Source organism: Propithecus coquereli, unplaced genomic scaffold (assembly GCF_000956105.1).
Source record: "Propithecus coquereli isolate 6110/MARCELLA unplaced genomic scaffold, Pcoq_1.0 Scaffold243, whole genome shotgun sequence".
Taxonomy (NCBI): domain Eukaryota; kingdom Metazoa; phylum Chordata; class Mammalia; order Primates; family Indriidae; genus Propithecus; species Propithecus coquereli.
The window spans coordinates 4,444,261-4,455,356 of NW_012147986.1; positions in this window are offsets into that span (position 1 = coordinate 4,444,261).

The window sequence follows — 11,096 nt, forward strand, 5'->3', positions numbered from 1 at the left end:
TCGTAGTAGCATTATTCACAATAGCTAAAACACAGAAGCAACCCAAATGTCCACCAATGGGTGAATGAATAAACAAGATGTGGTGTGTACACACACACACACACACACACACACACACACACACTAGAGGGCTTCAAAAAGTCCATGGAAAATGGAATTAAAAGATAAAAATTTATAATATAAATTTTGTTTTTCAACGTAAGCACCATCAAGTTCAAGACACTTTTGCAAGTGATGACACCAGCCATTTAGTTCATCCATAAGAACTGAGGGTCCTGGGAATTTACCCATGTAAATGTAGTCTTTTTTACATTATTAACTGGAGAAAATAAGTGCCCTTTAAAGATTTTTTAAGATTAAGAAACAAAAAGAAGTCTAAGGAACCAAATCAGGACTGTAAGGAGGATGCCTAATGATATCCCATTAAAACTCCCTGAAAATTGCCCTTGTTTGATGAGAGGAGTATGCAGAGACATTGGCATATCGGAGAAGGATTTTCTCTGGTGAAGCTTCCCTGGCTGTTTTTCTGCTAAAGCTTTGGCTAATTTTTTCAAAACACTCTCATAATAATCAGATGTTATCATTCTTTAATCCTCCAGAAAATTAACAAGCAAAATGCCTTGGGCATCCCAAATAAATGTTGCTATAACCTTTGCTCTTCATCAGTCTGCTTTTGCTGTGAGTGGACCACTCCCACCTCTTGGTAGCTACTGCTTTGATTGTGCTTTGTCTTCAGGATCATACTGGGAAAGCCACGGTTCATCTCTCGTTATAATTCATCAAAGAAATGGTTTAGGATCTTGGTCCCACTTGTTTAAAATTTCCAGTGAAATTCTGCTCTTTCTGCAGTTGATCTGGGCACAATGGTTTTGGCACCCATCAAGTGGAAATTTTGCTCAAATTTAAGTTTTTAGTCAGAATTGTGTAAACAGAACCAGTAGAGATGTCTGTGGTGTTGGCTATTGTTTCTGCTGTTAACCATCAGTGCTCCTCAATCAGAGCATGAACAAGACTAATTTTTTCCTCACAAATTTATGTGGATGGTCTGCCACTGTGGGCTTCATATTTAATATTGTCTCATTTCCTTCTTAAAATGAGTTATCCATTTGTAAACTGCTGATTTCTTTGGGGCATTGTCCCATGAACTTTGAATAAAGCATAAGTGATTTCATCATTCTTCTACCCAAGCTCCACAATAAATTTGGTGTTTGTTCCTGCTTCAATTTTTTCAGAATCCATGTTGTTCTGATAGGGGCTTTTTTTTTCAAACTGACGTCTTATCCTTCTTAGTGCGTAAAACTAGATCCTGTTCAGACATATTATAAGAAGTTAGTGCAAGTTTATTTTGGTATGAAAAAAGATTTTGAAATCTATGCATAGTTTTTTCATAATATGCATGCTCCATAAACTTTTCAAAACCCTTTGCATGCACACGTGGGTGTATATACACAAACAATGAAATATTATTCAACCTCAAAACAAAAGTCTAATGTATGCTGCAACATGGATGAACCTGGAGGACATTATGCTAAGTGAAATAAGCCAGTCACAAAAGGATAAAGACTGTATGATTCCACTTATGTGAGGAACCTAGAGCAGTCAAATTCATAGAGACAAAAAGTACAATGGTGGTTGCCAGGGGCTGAGGGAAGGGAGGAATGAGGAGTTATTATTTAACGAATACAGAGTTTCAGTTTTGCAAAATGAAAAGAGTTCTGGAGATGGATGGTGGTAACGGTTGCATAACAACCTGAATGTACTTAATACCACTAAACTGTATACTTAAAAATGATTAAGATGGTAAATTTTATGTTATGTGTATTTTAACACATAAAAAATGGGGAAAAAAGGAATGAAGTACTGGTACATGCTACGACATGGGTGAATCTTAGAAACATCATGCTAAGTGAAATAAGCCAGTCAAAAAAAGACAAATATTGCATGGTTCCACATATATAAGGTACCAGGGGCTTGGGGCAGAGGAGATGGTGGGTTATTGTTTAATTGATTCAAAGTTTCCATTTGGGGTAATTTTTTTAAAATTCCTGGAAATGTACAATGGTGATAGTTGCACAACATTGTGAATACACTAATGCCACTGAATTGTACATTTAAAATGGTTAAAATGATAAATTTCAAGTTATGTATATTTGACATATACAGCAGTACATCACGTAATGACAGGGATACATTCTGAGAAATGCATTATTAAGCAGTTTTTTGTGCAAATATCATAGAGTGTACTTACACAAACCTAGATGGTATAGACGACTACACACTTAGGCTATATGGTGTAGTCTATTGCTCCCAGGCTACAAACCTGTAAAGTATGTTACAGGTAACTGTAACACAATGGTAAGTATTTGCATATCTAAATATAGAAAAGGTACATTTAAAATATAGTATTATAATATTATAGGACCATCATCATATATGTGGTCCATCTTTGATCAAAACGTCATTATGCAGCACATAACTGTATGTCTCTCCTATAGAATAGCTCAGACCTCCTTAGCGAGGTATCCACCAAGGCTTATCTGATATTGGACAATCTCCAATTTTCCATAATGGAAAGGGTGCTTCCTGGGATTTAGACTTTTAGTACATTTTGCCACTATTAAGCTGTGTGACCTATGTGATCTATGTGACTTTAGGCAAATCGTATAACCTCTCCGGGGCTTTTTTTCTTCATTTACAAAATAAGTGAGTTTGGCACTGGGAAACCACTGCCAGGTTCCAACACTTCGTGCAGTATCTTCCTCTGGCCCATATTCCTCCATGGTCACTTTCTCCTGTCATTTGCCCCAAACTCCTGTCATTTGAAAAAATGCCACAGCACTTTCACATCTCTGAGTCTCATGTCCCCTGGGAGATGGAACAGGGTGGTGGCAAAGAGCGTGGGAGATGGAGTCAGCTGCCTCCTTTCTACCCACTTCTGTACACATGAGCTGTATGGGCTGGGGCAGCATGGTAACCAAAACCTAGCTTTCCTCATTTGTAAACTGGGGACAACAGTAGTTTCTACTTCATAATATTGTTGCGAGGATTAAATAAAGCAAAGCAAATAAAGTGCTTAGCACAATGCCTGACACTTAGCAGTTACTTGAGAATTGCCAGCTATTACCGTCACTCTGAGATTCTTTCCCTAGCATGTTCCATGAGATTCTAGCCAACTTTTGAGAACTTGCTCACGTATCATTTCTTCCAGAAAGCATTCCTTAATTCCCCCAGTGATTTTCATGTCTTCTCTACCTGTTGGTACCTCTCTTTAAATGCACTTTTGTGCACCAATTTGCTTTCAGCTTGCACTGTTCCCTGAGAAGGGGTTACGTCTCATTCATTTTTGCATCCTCTTCTCCAATGTTTCTCAAACATGCCTGATGATAAGAATTATCTGCAGTGTTAGTTGAACTTACTGAATCCTGGGTCCTACTTCAAACTAAGGGAAGGGGCCTAGAAATCTATGTGTTTAACTAGCACACCAGGTGATTCTTATTATCAAATGAGTTTGGGAATCTAGGGGCCTAGAATAGAGATTGGCACAAGACAGACAAATGTTGACTTGTCATTCCCTGTAGCCTATGTCTTCTTGACTATATTTATCTCTACTCAAAACTCAAAAACAAAACACAGAATTGCATTAATTATCTAGTGCTGCATAAGAAATTACCCCGAATCAGGCCAGGCATGGTGGCTTATGCCTGTAATCCTAGCACTCTGGGAGGCCAAGGCAGGAAGATCGCTTGAGGTCAGGAGTTAGAGACCAGCCTGAGTGAGAGTAAGACTTGGTCTCTACTAAAAATAGAAAAACTTAGCCAGGCATGGTGGCACAGACCCATAGTCCCAGCTACTCAGGAGACTGAGGCAGGAAGATTGCTTGAGGCCAGGAGTCTGAGGTTGCTTTCAGCTAGGCTGACCCCATAGCACTCTAACCTGGGTGACAGAGCAAGACTCTGTCTCAAAAAATAAAAATAAAAACCCAAGAGATTACCCTAAAACATAGCATCTTAAAACAAACATATTATCTCACAGATTCTGAGGGGCAAGAATCTGGGAGTGGCTGAGTTGGGTGATTCTAGCCTCATCTGGAATCTGTCATGAGATTGGAGCCAAACTGTCAGCCAGGGCTGCAGTCTTATCTGAATGCTCAACTGAGGGACGAGGCACCTCAAAACTCACCCACGAGGTTGTGGGCAGGCCTGTTTTTCACTGGCGACTTTAGTTCCTCATCATGTGGATGTGGCTGTAAGCTTCCTGAGTGACATCCCAACATGGCAGCTAACCTCCCCTACTTCTGCTATATGCTATTCATCACAAAATAAACCCTAGTACAATGTGGAAGGGGAATCCCAACAGTGTGTGAATACCACCAAGAGGCAGGGATCACTGGGGACTAATGTGGAGACCAACTTCTGGCTACCACACAGAACTTAGAATTTTCCTTTTCCCCTTCAAAACCCTGGCAGGATATGGTAGTTGAGACTAACAATGAGGTTAGCTACAACAAAGACGTTTTTGACCTTTAGAATAGGGAGGTGGTGTTAACTTCTTGAGGGTATAATTGGGGCAATTTGTGGGCCTAGGCCCTTCTTTGGAGAAATGAAATACTGGAAGTAGCTGCCATCTGGTAGGCTCCATGCATTGCAGGTCCTGATGGGGATTCCTCTGAAGGGTCTGGGTACCTGTTTGTCATTTGCTGCTCCCCTTCCCACCTCTCCATCCGAGAAGCAGGCATCCATCTGAGGCCATGTGAGGAGTCCATCCAAGTGGAATGTTAACAGTCTATCTCTGTAACAGAGTTAAACCAGGGATAACTCGGCTTAAGGCAAAGTCTGGAACTCAAAAAGGTTTTTATAAAAAAGAAAGAAAGGAAAAGAATTAAAAACAAAATCCAGAACTCCATTGATTTTTTTTTTCTCCCAGATTTGTTGCCCTATGGATTCCAAGAGCCCAGAAATTTTGCCTCCCACACAAGGGTCAGAGGCGCCCTGCCTCATCCTGCCCACAAAGAGATTCACGCTATCAGAGAATTTGCCATCCCAGGGAATCTTGGCCAATCAGGGTTGAAAAAACCTGCTTGGGAAATACTTCCTTTGGAGATGTCCAGTACTCTAAATAATGCCCGTGGGCTACTTTAGAATTTTTTTCTTTCCTATTCCACTCACAGAAATCATCCCAAAGGCCCTTCAAATTCTCATTTCTTCATCATTTTATCCTATAATTATGTCCCTTGGGTTTAGACATAGAAGTTTTTTTGTTTTTTTTTAACATCTTAGGGTTTTTTTCGGCCATGCATCTCCTATGAAACTCTAATACCACATAGAAACCCAGCTCAAGGAGGGCCTTAGAGGTCATTCAGTGAGCACTCATGTAGAGAAAGGAGCTAACAGATGCTCAAAAGGAAAGCTACCCTCCCAATGTACCAGCCAATTTCAGAGCTCGTATAACAATCCAAGTCTCCTGACTTATAGCCCAGCCCTCTGTCTGATTCTCTGGGAGTCCACACCACAGTTCACATCTACCTGTCCTCAATTTGTTGCTCTCTCCATGATCCTTAGCTCCAAGCTCCAGCCATAATTTCTCCTGTCTGACAAGTTTACTAAATCAGCTTATTTTCTGCTTTCATCAGATTTGTTTTCTCAGCACACATTTTCATTTAGTGCCATGAAAAAAATCAAGGATTCCTGGAAGATGTCAGAGCTGGCTGAGAACCACCCTTCGTCTTTTTCCAATCACCTCTCCAGCACTTGAGCCAGCAATGCCTGACCGACCTCCCAGAGCCCCCTCAGCAGAGCAGCTGGACTGTTCTCCACCACTGTTCTCCACTTCCCCAAATCCCACTGGAGGAGATGTGAAGGACGATTCAGATAGGTGCAGGGCCATGCCCCCATTCCTGACAGAGCCCAAACACCTGAAAAATGTTAACTCTTTCATTAATTTCATAGGCTTAATTCCACCCCAAGTAAATTCCTAATGTGATTATTTTGGAAGGCGGCAAAACTATTCGTATGTTTATCTGGAAAAATAAACAGGTAATAGCATGCAAGAATTTTTTTGAAACAGAAGAGCAATAAGAGGAAATTTTCCCTGTTAATGTCAAAAGATTATGAAAGTTGAAGAAGACAACGAGAAGATAGTGAGTTTGAGGCTGTACCCACTGTTGAGATCTGGATATGCCTGGACGTGAAGTCTGATAACTCAATGGAAATGCAATTCTGAAATATTTTACATGGGGACAATGGAAAGGACAGGAGAAAGGCAGAGCCAATACCTGGTACCTGCCTCAGATTCTGGTCTTTCTGACTTAAGCCCCATGGTGACAGGGCTACAGGCAGTGGGACTCTGGGAGAGAAGAGAACACAGAACTTCTCTCCTTGTTAGAGAAACCTGGCTTGGTTTCAATGCAGTTAGGGCCACATGAAATGCCACAGTGCCCTGGCACCTTGCAGTAACAGCTTCTGAAGGGGTGAGGTGGATGTTTTGCACAGACGTGGTGCGCTCTTAGGGAAAGTAGTGCAGGCAGGTCCCCAAAAGTCTTTATAGGAGGATGTGTTAAGGGGTTAGGCAAGAGGGGAAGAATGTGAAAGGTTTATTCAAAAACCTGAAAATAAGCCCCTAAGACTCCCTCCCAGAGATAAGGGGCTAGGAATTTCTGCACTATGTAGATGAGGCAGGAGTCAGTTATCTCCTTATGTGGCCCATGGTATGCACAGGCTAGGAAATCCTGGTGAAACTGGAGTTACATGAGAATGCGTTACAAATGCGGCCCGTCACTGTGTGATGCAGCACCTACATCACAGAGTGTAACGCTTAAAGATAGCAATTAGTGATTCATATCCATTGTCTTATTAATACTATTTCCTACTATTACTATTATTCTTTGATACAGATAGTCCACATTTATAGTTTCTTCTAGGGAAAAAATTAAAGAAATATTCATATATGACAAAAAAGTTAGGAAAACTGCAAATAATTCAAAATTGGGTTATGTATTATATTAGTTTCCTGGGGCTGCCATAACAACTAGGTGAACTTAAGACAACAAAAATTTATTTTCTCATAGTTCTGGAAGCTAAAGTCTAAAATCAAGGTATCCACAAAGGCACGCTCCCTCTGCGACTCTGGATAGAATCCTTCCTTGTCTCTTTCTACCTTCTGCTGGTGACCATCAATGAGTGGCATTCTTTGGTTTGCAGCTATATTAGTCCAGTCTCTGCCTCTGTCGCCACATGGTGTTCTCCCTGTGTGTCTGTTGTCCTATGGCCTTTTCCTCTTACAAAGACACCAGTCATATTGGATTAGGACCTCCTCTAAAGACATCTTAACCTGAATATATCTGCAAACACCCAATTTCCAAATTCACAGGTACCAGGGGTTAGGATTTCAATATATCTTTTGATGGAACACAATTTAACCTAAACTAAGTATATTATGACACATTTATGTGTGATGGAACACTCTGTAGCTATAGAAAATGGTGCTGTGAAATGAATCTATGTTGTTAGACATCAGGATAGAAAAATAGTGGTTACCCTTTGGGGAGGAAGACGACTGGAAAGAGCCATTTAGGGGACCTTTGGGGTGTTAGTACTATTCTGTTTCTTGGTGGCTTGAGACATGGATATGTTCAGTTGGTAAAAATTCATCCAGCTATCTGCTTATGAAATGTGCACTTTTCTGAAAGTACAGTATATTTCAAGGGAAAGTTCAATAGGACATTGTGCTGTAAAAGTATATCGATTGACTTGGAAAGAGATTTAAGATATATAACTGGATGGAAAACATCAGGCTGCAAACTCATCTTGCAATGTGATTCCATTTGAAAGATATGGATATATACATACATCCATAGAAGGAAATGTCTTCAGGGACAAAGCAAACTACTAACATTCAATTCAGAGTGGAAAGGAAATTTAAGTGTTTTCCCCTTCCTTTCAATTATCTGCATTTTATGATTTTAAAAATGAGCCTATATTATTTTTGTAATGCTTTAAAGTTCATAAATGAGAAAAGGGTGAAGTAATCAATAACAATGAATAGAAGACTCAACTATCAGGGAAAATCATTTATTTGGATTTTTATCTCACAATATATTCCAAAATACAATATAGAAGGATTAAAGAATTAAATTCAAAAAGTTAAAAACTGAAATAAAACATCGATCAAAATTTATCTGGATTTCGTAGTGGTGGAGGCTTTACTATGCTAACAAAAAAAGCAATAGATGATATTCCAAAGGAAAAGATTGATAGATATTCTTGCATTAAAATTTAAACATTTGGAAGTCAGAAAAAATCACTAACAAAACTAAAAGATAAATTTTAAACCAGGAAAAATGTTTATGATGAATATAGCAAACAAAAGGTCAAGATCCTTAATATGAAATACTGTTACATTTTAATATGGAAAAAGAAACTAGTATCTCAAAAGATAATGGGAAAAATACACAAATAGCCAATTAACAAAAAAGAAATACAAATAACAATAAAAATGCATTTTAAAATGCTCATCCTCACCAGTAACAAAGAAATTCCATCTAAAAACAATGAGATACCATTGTCTATTGAATTAGCCAGGAACATAAACTGTAAAACTGGAAATTGGATTAGTAACTTAATTGAAGAATTCAAATAAACACTGTAACTTTGTAAGCATCTTGAGCTTTCTCAGATTCTTCAGCCTTTACTGCATTCTGCCCAGAATTGCATTGTAATAGATATAGGTTGATTCAATTGATTCCACAGAACCATTTTCCCCTCTCCTGATTTTAGGTCTCCCTGATATTTGTTTGAGCTGCTGCCAGGAGAACAGCCAGAGGCACAGGGCCAAGAAGATGACATCATGCTAAGTCAAGTCAAGTGTCAGAGATATGTGCTGACCAACTGCACTTGTAAAGAGAAACACACAGGGGAAGGTTGAACTCAAATTACACCTAGGAAATTTTATTTTAAAATGTGTAATTAATCTTTTGCATGGTTTATTGAATAAGTTAGAATATTCAGATTGTTTTCAAGTTGTGTGTGTGTGTGTGTGTCTGTGTGTGTACGCGTGCGCGCGCGAGCGTGCACGCACTGGAGGGATGAGGCAGGAAGTGACATATGTGGCAAAGCCAAAAGCTAGGTTATAGCAGTGCCGTTGACCCAATGAAACCACTTGCAATGTTAATTAACTAGTAATTAAGTGCACTGGGAGAATTAGAGGACTGTGAGTATTGAGACAAAAAGACTAAGACTTTCTATAAAGTAGGTAAAGTACAATGGAAGCCACCACTTAGTTAGAAGGGTTGAAAAGAGTTGAAGTTGATAAGACAGTATTCCACTTTGTACGGAAGCACCTTGTCTTTGACTCCTTGGCCTTTTCACTAGTTTTTTTCCTGCTGATGACATCACCATCCAAGCTCAGGTGTGTCCAGAGCTCCTGCTCACCTGAGCCCTCTTCCCCACCCCCACATTAAATACTGCCTTCAGGAACAAGGATATGTATACATATCAATATACATGTATAATGTTTAGGCATAGCACACGAAGTATGTGTTTTCAATGTTTTTAAGTTTTGTCTGTAGTTGCAAAAATAATGTATATTGTTGTAAAAAAAAAAAACTCAAACCATAAAAAGTATAGAAAATAAAAATTCCCACATTTACTGTTATCTCTAATTCTACTATTAATAGTTTGGTATAGATATTTTCCTAAATACAGAATATCTTAAAATAATCTTATACAGAACTAATTAATAGGATATTGGCATATGTTAAAGTATATTTTAACCAATCCAGAGGATACACTGTAAATTCACAAATGTTCAATATACCCACCTCAGTGCCAGAGCATTTGTTGAACATTCCAGTGATGTACATGGTTGTTAGAATATTCTCTGTGTATATGTATCAAAGAAATCAGGTAGAAGATAAAACAATCCATGCCTTGGGAAGATTCCAAGCTCAGATTATTTTCCCTGGGGAGATTGTCTATGGAAACCCACAAGGACAAGACAGTGGTTATTCTGAGCCTCAGACATAGCCAGGTAGGAAATGGGTGGCCTTGGGTCTGCAGGTGGAAAGCTCTTGGGCTATGTGGGAGAGGCTGTATGGAAGAAACGGTGGTGGAAGTGAACTGCCCTGGCCTTAGAGAGGAGAGATGATTGATGGCCATACCTTCCTCCTCTTTCCTGACTGAGAAGAGCCTTGGCAGTGTGTTGGAGCCCCAGGTTCTAGGCAGCAGCCTCAGTTCCACCTCTAGCCAGAAAAGCAGCCAGAACTGGCCCTTTGCACAAGATATAGAGAAAAAATGCATTCTGGTATTAGAGAAAACAGCAGAGAAGAGAGGTTTCTGGTGAGCGTCTCTGGGTTTCATGGTTTAAGCAGTGACAGCCACAGAGCCCAGCTACACATCCTGGAGGAACCAGGTCATGTAGCAGAGGTGAAGTCCTCCAGCTTCAAGGGGATGCATCTGAGTTCTGACTCTCTTAGCTACACAAAAGCAAACAGAACAGGGCGTGGCATACAGAAATGTCTTGAGGAATCCTGTTTTTTTTTCTTTTTTCTGGGAGGATATTGTAAAAACAAGAAACAAATTCTCATAAGGGGTCGATTTATAGACTCAGTAGCATTTACCATGAATAGTAAAAGGGATGTGACCTTATTTTGTATTCCAGTCTAATGAAGTGAACAAATCAGGGAGATTTTATATATATATAAATATACATGATAAGAAATTGTGGTATATCCCAACAATGGAACACAATTCAGCAACTAAAAAGGAAGAAGTACCTCAATTATATATGTAATGGCATAGAAAGTATGTCACACTGATAAGCAAGGAAAGCAAACTGCAGAACAGAAGATATGTTTTTGTTTAATGAAAGTATATGTAATACACACACACACACACACACACACACACACACACATATACATATATAAAATCTCAGTCCCCACATGCCTTGTGCCAAGCTGATAACCTTTCTGTGCCCTGAGTCCACTCCGTGGAAGGGGCATCTTTTTCTGGTTTGCACAAAGGCATACTAAGCTCTAGCAGTGGTCCATTGGATCAGTCCTTGACCTTTAAAGTCTTTGCTTTATCAATTCAGAATGCCAG